The sequence below is a fragment of the Macrotis lagotis genome, chromosome 2 (genome assembly GCF_037893015.1).
Source record: "Macrotis lagotis isolate mMagLag1 chromosome 2, bilby.v1.9.chrom.fasta, whole genome shotgun sequence".
Taxonomy (NCBI): domain Eukaryota; kingdom Metazoa; phylum Chordata; class Mammalia; order Peramelemorphia; family Peramelidae; genus Macrotis; species Macrotis lagotis.
Window position 1 is genome coordinate 225568676 of NC_133659.1, and position 8751 is coordinate 225577426.

Below are 8751 nucleotides of genomic sequence, written 5' to 3' on the forward strand. Positions count from 1 at the left end.
CAAGACTGAAGTAATTATAGGTATTTTTATTCTCATGCTACATATGAAGAAATTGAAATTCAGAGTTCAGTGACTTGCCTTGGGTCACAGAATCAATAAATATCAGAGTATTTATTCTTCTGCACTATCTCTATCTCTTTGTTTCCCCTACAATTGTTGGAAAAGGGTTTAGTATCGCATAGATACTCCAGAAACCATATAAGAGAGTAAGGTGCTTGCATTTTAATGCTGAAATATGCATTAAATGTTACTTTAAACACTGTCTCAAATGTACTAGAATAGAAGATACTGAGATCTTGGGATAAATAATTTATTAATAATTATAGCTAATAAGTAATTTAACATTTACAAAGTGTTTTGCCAAATTTGATTATTTGCTGTTATTGTTTACTTGTGCCTCATTCTTTGTGAACTTATTTGAGATTTTCATGGCAAAGATATTGAAGTGGTTTGCCATATCCTTCTCCAACTCATTTCTTGATGAGATACTGAGACAAAAAGGATTAAATGACATTACCCAGAGTCGCACAGGTCATAAGTATCTGAAGCCAGACTTGAACTAATGAAAGTGAGTCTTCTGATTCCAAGGCCAATGCACAGCATGCTGAACTAGTTGTGTAACTCATTTGATCATTAGGTGCTATCTATGTGTGAAGTACCAAGAATGGAAATACAAGCAAATACCTTATCCTCATAAACTTTAGATTCCAGTGAAGAAGACAATACATAGAAAAGATTAATAAAACAGGGTGGGAAGACAGAAGACAAGACAGAACAGTCAGAAGAATCAAGGACAGCTTCTAGTTTGAAGTGACATGGTTGTAGTATTTCCTCAATTGGAGGTTGGGGAGGAACTCATGAATCAAAGGAGGAGGTTATAGGAATAGAAGTTTTTCTTGTAGGAGAAGGCCAGTAGGGTGGAAATGGAGTTATGGGCTGATCTGGGAATATCGGGAATGATATAAATGAATGGAGTAGTCTTCCAAGTGAGAATCTCTAAAAGTTTTTGTTTGAAGTAGTTTTTCCACTAATAGCATTCTCTCTCTCTCTCTCTCTCTCTCTCTCTCTCTCTCTCTCTCTCTCTCTCTCTCTCTCTTTCTTCTCCCTCTCAATGGTTCTATGTCTCTGTCTTTGCTCTCTCTATTTTCTTTCTCTTTCACTCCTTCCTCACTTCTCTCTCTCTCTCTCTCTCTCTCTCTCTCTGAATAGAAGTCTCTCTTGAGGCCAAGGATGGCAAGGATATGTAATGATTATCAAAATGAAGAATACTGATGGAGATAGATTTTATGCATTTGCCTCCTCTTTTAGAATGTAAGATCCTTGTGAATGAGGAATGTTTTCTTCTTTGTGGTCATATCCCCAGTGCCTAGCCCATATAGTAGATGTTTAATAAATGTTTCTTGATTGATTGATTAAACTATCCTTACTAAAAAGAAAATATATGGGGGCTATATTTAGGGAAAGATCAGTGTGCTTTGATTTTAAAATCTGACTTTAAGAATATTTTTAAAGAATTACTTTTGAAATTACTGTCAATAATGCCACATATTCCTTTTTTTACTGGAGTCAGGGAATAGATAAGAATGATTTGTAATTAATACCTCTATTGTATTTATAAAGTACTCAAGGGTGCTTAGGAGCAGTTTATTTTCTTAAGTCATTTAAATAATGATTACTTTGTGAATTTGGCAAAACACACATTTTCTGGACCCTTATTCCTCTCTTGCATGTTCCCCCCCCCCCACCCCTTAGACCTTGCCTCATTTCTAACAGGATCAGGGGACAGGTAAAATTCTGCTTGGTTTGAATTTGATTTTTCCTTGCTTTCCTTCTCACTTCTCTTTCACTTAGGAAAGAGTTTGCAAACAAATAGACCAATACAATTCACTGAAGGATTCTAAAATTTTAAAAATTGAGAGGCCAAGTAAAAATTTGTAAGTTTATTTGCTATTCCAAATTCTCCAAAGAAGCTATAGTTTATGGTATCTCTTTTTCCAGAGTATTTGGTTGTGCCAGTGTCCAAGATGTTCAGGTGTGTATTCAGGGAATGACAGTGATTCATGAGCCTGGCTTCTGGGGGAAGTCAGTTTCCTCAGGGAACACAGGGTCTTAGGTGAGACCATGACACACATAGATATTTGAGTGGGAAAGTCAGTAGGTCCTTGAAAAATCAAAACCACTGAGGAATATTCAATAAAACAGAAATAGCTGATAAGACTAATGTCATACTCAGGCCAATAAGCAAAAATCTCTCCTTACCCAGACTAAATAGGCTATTGTCTTGGAAGTAAAACATTTCATGCAATAGAAGAATTGTAAGTTCAGAGATCTAGATTCTTGGCCTCCCTCTCTTCTTGGCCTTTTTAGGTCTCAGTTTCCTCTAAAATGAAATGACTGGGTTAGATTATTTCCTAGGTTCCGATTTAGTTCTTAGTATTCTATTAAATGCAAAGGATTAGATTTTTCCTAGGTCTTGATTTATTTTCTTAATATTCTATTAAATGCAAAGGTGAATTTCACATCCGCCTCATGTCTGCATTTCAAATTAACTTATAAATTCTGTCTTTCTTTAATAGGATTCAAATATAAAATTGTTCCGGGGGGGTGGTGAGTGTCCCAATGGAAGAAAAAGGGGCTATGGGATATTTGTGCAGGGAATCTGTAGCCAGCAACATCCCCTGTTTTTACATCCACTTCCTGCCACAACTAACCTTAGTAATCTCAAGCTAAATATTAGTAACTTCCACCCAGCCTCAGCCTTTAAGATAGCCTTGGCATCCTCAGCAGCAGTTCCCCACTAGAGCCTGCTTTTCTTCAGTTTGATTTTATTTGTGGGCCTAGGGTAGGAATGCAATAAATCTGAATAGTTACAAAAACAACAGACTCGTTCTCTGTTCTAGCCCAGCTTTGCTGGAGGTGTTTAGAAGGGGGTGTGGTGGTGGGTAATCTGCCTTTTAAAAGAAAAGTTTTTGCTTTCTCCTTCCCATTTTTCCTACTACTTGCATTCAGAACCTCATACAGCAAAGGAAATCAACATGGTTTGCTTGTGCCACAAACTAGACACACAGGAATATAGCTGAAATGATAGTTGGATTCCCATTTCCGATATACTCCATACCCTCCTCCCAAAACTGGAGGGAAAAATAGTAAGGAAGTAGCTGACTGGTCATTGAAGAACAGGTCTCCATGGACTAGGGGCAGTGAGGGTCAGAAGGGACCTTCAGACTCTGGGAGAAAATTACATTGTTGTGGAATTATTTTTATCTGGAATTTGCCTTTGGTATTCTTTTAACTCATAGTCTTTATCATTGCATTAGGAGTTTTCTTTTTATTTGTGCCTTGAGTTTCTCTGCTAGAGATAACAACGAGCTTTCATAAAACATGGTAAGGTTTACACTTAACACTTTACATATATTGTCTAATTTGGTCCTCATTACAACCCTGTAAGTAGGTGCATGTTTTTTGCCTCAATAATGTTTTTTTTTTACTTCCATCTCAGTTGCTCAACTTATTGTTACTCTGGTCTCTCAGTTGAGGATACTTACATGGACAAGTATCTATTGGGTATGTGGTCTCCCTTGCTATTTGTTGAATAAAGCTGGAATTTTAGAACTTAGAACTGAAAAACTAGGTCAGATTGGCTCAGTAGAGCCAGTTACCACTATTTATTAACTTAGATACCTGGTCAGAACTTTCTCATTCTACTCCCATCCTCATTGAATCTGAAATGACAAACTACAGATATTGTTTGCCATTGCACCACAAAACTCTGGGCAATATACCCTGGAGTGTGAAATTGCTAATCAATGAATTCTCCTTTAATATAGCAGGGCAATATTCTATCTTCTATTCCATAAATTCTGGGTATTCAGAAGCAAAAATCCATTACCCTTCTGCTTTTCCTCAATTGTTTCCCTATTCCCTACATGTCTATCATTTCTGCAGTACTTATTATTTTTTGTACTGTTTTGTTGTGCCTTCCAAAAACTCTAGTTTATTATTATTTTTTTTTTTTTTAGGTTTTTTTGCAAGGCAACTGGGGGTAAGTGGCTTGCCCAAGGCCACACAGCTAGGTAATTATTAAGTGTCTGAGGCCGGATTTGAACCCAGGTACTCCTCTAGTTTATTATTAATACATTATTTGCATCTTCTGAGATTCATGAGAACCTGGACAGATCTCTTCAGGAGATACTGAAAAATCTTTTCAGGTCCTTATTTTCCTTTTTATTTATCTTTTTTTCTTTTAGAAATCAACTTCTCTAAGTTTGAAAGTGACCCATTGAAGTTCATCAAAATGATTGCTTTACTGTCTATTTCACTTTGAAGTTTGATTAACTTTTCCTATAAGATGGTCTTGTTGATATATTATATATATATTATATATATATATATACACACATATATATATGTAGTATTATTTGTTTCATTATCTGTGATGACTTTAAAATATAATTTGATTTCTATGCTTCTCTTTCTTAATCATGTTTATTTATACTATTGCCTAGTTTGAGATCATTATTACCAACCCTTATGCCTTAAAGCATAATTGATTCTATTCCAGCCTCTCATTTTTTTTTCATTTCATGAATCTTTATGTTTAGGTATATTTCTTATAAACAGCTGAGTTTTACTTCTCAATCAATTCTACTTCCCTCCTTTATCCCATTCACATTAATGATTATGATTGTTAGATTTATTTTTCCTTTCATTTTATCCTGTTATAGTATTTCTTTCCTTTTCCTTTCACTCCCATGTTTGCAAGAAAAAAAGATAAGCTGGGGAAAGAAATGAAATGAAATAAACACTAGTAAGCTATCATTGGAACTTTTAAAACCTCTATTTGTAATCAGTTCTCTGTAGATGAAATTTATTTTGTGTGTGACTATTTATATAAAGTGCACCACTCTTCTATTGAAAACCTTTTGATAATTCCCCATTGCTTCTTGGTTAAAATCCATAGTCTTCATCCTAGCATTTAAACTGCTCTGTGATGTAGGTATATAACCTACCTTCCCTGCTTCATTTCATGTTGTTCCCCTTCTAGGGTCTTGCCAACCAGGATGTCATCATCCAAGCATGGGGTTCTTTACTGGTCCTGTTAATTACTATTAACAAGAGAAAGTGAGGCTGGTGACTTAGCACAGCACCCCCTCATTCAAATCCAAATCATATGCTTATCATGTCATCACCTCCCTGAAGTAATAGTCTTCTTCAAGAATGAAGGACAAACATCATCATCAATCGCTATTACTATTACTTGCTAGGAACAGGCATTTGATATCTATCTTTTCAATAGTTCTTCATCCATTATTCTCTTCCCTATATCCATAGGCTTTTCTTTATAGAACAAGCGAGACTTCATTACCAATTTTGTCATACTAGACCTTTCCACCCTTATTCTTTTACTTGGTATTATGTTCTTTCCTTTATTCTCAGATTTAATCTTCTTTTAGTGCTTGTCTTTTCTCTCAAAATACTTTAGCATCTCCTATTGTCTACCAAATAAAGTATGAAACTCCTTGTGTAGTTTTCAAGGACATCCCCAACCTGGAACCCCTTCTATCTTTCCAGGTTCATCTCATATCACAATCTGCCATATACTCAGTGTTCTATTGTCGATTCTTTTCCACTTCTTTCTTTCAGCTCACATTATTTCCTGTGCCTATTTCTATCCCATTTTCTTTATTTTGGTAGTATAGTTACTGGTTTATGTTTTATATTATTAGAAGCTCTGTGAGGTCAGAGCTCATCTACGCTTTCTCTTTCAGCACCTAATACAGTCCAGTACAGTAGACTTTTGGTAAATGTTTCCTGGATTAATTGCTTTTTTATGTCCTTGAAATTACTTTGCTGATTAAGACTAAGAATTCACAGAATTAGGGACAATACAAAACACTTCCTGGACTTCTCTACCTTCAATCTTGAGACAATCATGTAGACTCCCCATTGGAATTTTATCCATGTCACCCCACAACCTGGGAATTTCCCTGTGAAATCCTGACTATTCCCTTGGACCTGCTCCCTCTCTTGCAATGTGTATAGGCATTTCTGTGTTGTCTACCACACAGCTGAATTTCACTTGGAATCAAAAGTAGGAATTAGAGCAGTCAAAAATTGCAGATTAGGACATGATTATGAAGAATTTTCTAGATCTGTGCTGCTCCCATGTCTAGTCCAGGGATCCCTTGGATCTCTTTTAGGGTCTTAGAGGTTTGACTTTTATGGCAACTTAGTTCAGAGATAAAATGAGGCACTCAGATGTCATTGAATATTAACACAAGGAGGTTTGCTTTGCCCTAATAAAGCTAAAATATAAAACATTAAAACACTTGCATGTCGCTTCCCTGGATGTTTTCTTTCCCCTAATTCATCCCCCCTGCCAGGCTTCATTTGGAAATATGTCTGGTCATTAGGGCAGGGAAAGGTGATTCACATGAGTTTCAGACATCTGACAAGTCCAAGGGGCCTATCCTTTACCTGACTGGGACTTTTTTAGTGCCGTTGGATGACTAGGCCAATCAAGTCCTCAGGTCAACTTTGGCCCAGGTGTATGCCATATTGAAGGGATAGGGGCAAGCAGGGGGAGACACATCAAGGAAGCCAGACCCAATTCTATAGGCTAATCAGGCCCTGGGACCAGCTTTATCTTCTTTTAGGTACAGCCTCCTCATGCTGTAAATGAGAATAAAGAAGCTGTGGTCCTAACACTTAGAGATGAGATCAAAACTCTTTTCATAATAATACTAATAAGAGACCTTTATCTCTAATGTAGTAAAAAATCAATAAACACACAAAAGCATAATCTTTTATTAGGGGAGGTCCTCAATAAGTTTTTAGAATATAAACCAAAAGGACTATGATGCTTGTCCTTCATTGTCAAAGAAGACTATGACATCAGGAAAGTGAAGCCATGACAAGCTCATGAACTGAATTTGAGTGAGGGACTGCTGCACTCACTTTCTCCTCCATATTCATCTGGATCCAGTGGCCAGATATGAATTAGGATGATTGGAGATGGCCCTGGGTGTGAGGCAATCACTTGCCCCAAGTCCCACAGCCAGGGTCAGTTGACTAAGTCTGGATTCAAACTCCCTTCCTCTTGACCCCAAGGTCAGTGCTCTATCCACTGCACCACCTATCTGCCCCTAAAAGGGCAATAAAACCATGTAAACCCATTGACATAGCAATATCCCTATTAGGTCTCTATCCCAAAAGAAATAAAAAAAAACAAAGCAGGAAATGACTTATATGCACAAATATAAATAGGAACTTTTTTCTGTTGACAAAGAATTGGAAATTGAGGGAATGCCCATCAATTAGAGAATGGCTTAAACAAATTGTAGTATATGATGATGATGGAATATAATTTTGTTATAAGAAATAATGAGTAGGATGATCTCAAAAAAATCTGGAAGCACATTAACTAATTGATGCAAAGAGAAATGTAGTGGGTAAAAAGTAGCAATAATGTAAGCTGATCAACTGTGAATGACTTAGCTATTCTTAGCAATACAATGGTCCAAGACAAATCAAAAGGATTCGTGATGAAAAATGCCATCCATCTCTAGAGAAAGAACTTATGGTGTCCAAAAACACATTGAAACATACTTGTGTGTGTGTGTGTGTGTGTGTGTGTGTGTGTGTGTGTGTGTAGAAAAACCTTTATTAGATTTCCGGTAGTCTTATTTTTTGGCCTTTGGAGCAGCAGCGGCTTTCTGAGCGGGTGCCTTCTGTGCGGGACCCTTCTTGGCCGGGGCCTTCTGGCCAGGTGCTTTCTGGCCAGGTGCTTTAGGCCCTTCTGCCCCTTCTGGCCTGGAGCTGCCTTCTGACCCTCTGTCTTCTTTGCTGGCATCTTCTTGGCTGAGACCTTGGAGGCAAGTGCCTTCTGGGCAGCTCCCTTCTTGGGAGAACCCTTCCGGGTAGCAGCCTTCTGAAGCTTCTTCACCTCATGTTTGATAATTCGATTTCTCATTTTCTTGGCCTTCATGACTTTGTAACGGTCAAAATCTGTCATCTTAGCTTTCTTTTCTCTGGCTTCAATCTTCTTGACCCATCTTGTAGCTTTCCATTTTGTATTGATCTTTTCTTTCTCCCAAGCAGCACGGACGTACTTCTGCCTAGCACTGTGTGGGAACTTGAGAACAAAGTCTGTAAGCTGCATACACTTAAACGGCATGGCCTGCCTCCTCATGCCACTGCATGGGCCGTCCACCAAAGCCCTTTTCTGGTTGATCACGTCCACGATGGCTACCAGCTTGCCCTTGTGCGGCCTAAAGGAAATGTAGGCCACGCTGCCAATTTCCACGAAGCGCTTGAACACCATGTTGGCGGCGCTGAGCGAGAAGGGAAACATACTTTTTTTTAGCTTTACTTTTCTTTATTTTTTTCTGGTGTATATTTTCTTTTACAATATGACTTATGGAAATGTTTTGCATGACTGCACACATATAGCTATGGCAATTTGCTTGCCTTCTCAATGAGGGGAGGTGAGAAGGGAAAAAGGGAAAGACTTTGAAACTCAAAAGTTTCAAAAATGAATGTTAAAAATTGTTTTTACATATAGTTGAGGAAAAATAAAATACTTAGTAAACAAAAAAAGAACATGAAGGAGTTCTGAGAACAAAAAGTTTAAGAATTGCTGATCTACATCATCTTTTGAGCCAACTTTTTCTTCATTTACTTATTTTAAGAATCGCAATGTAAAGCTGTGGATGTGGCCTACAACCTCTGTAGGTTTTCTTATAGAAAATT

General features: G+C 37.4%; 1 pseudogene; it reads right to left on the reverse strand.

Annotated features, from left to right (window-relative positions):
* Positions 1–7682: 7682 nt before the first annotated feature.
* Positions 7683–8323, reverse strand: LOC141511467 (large ribosomal subunit protein eL14 pseudogene; annotated as a pseudogene).
* Positions 8324–8751: the final 428 nt, after the last annotated feature.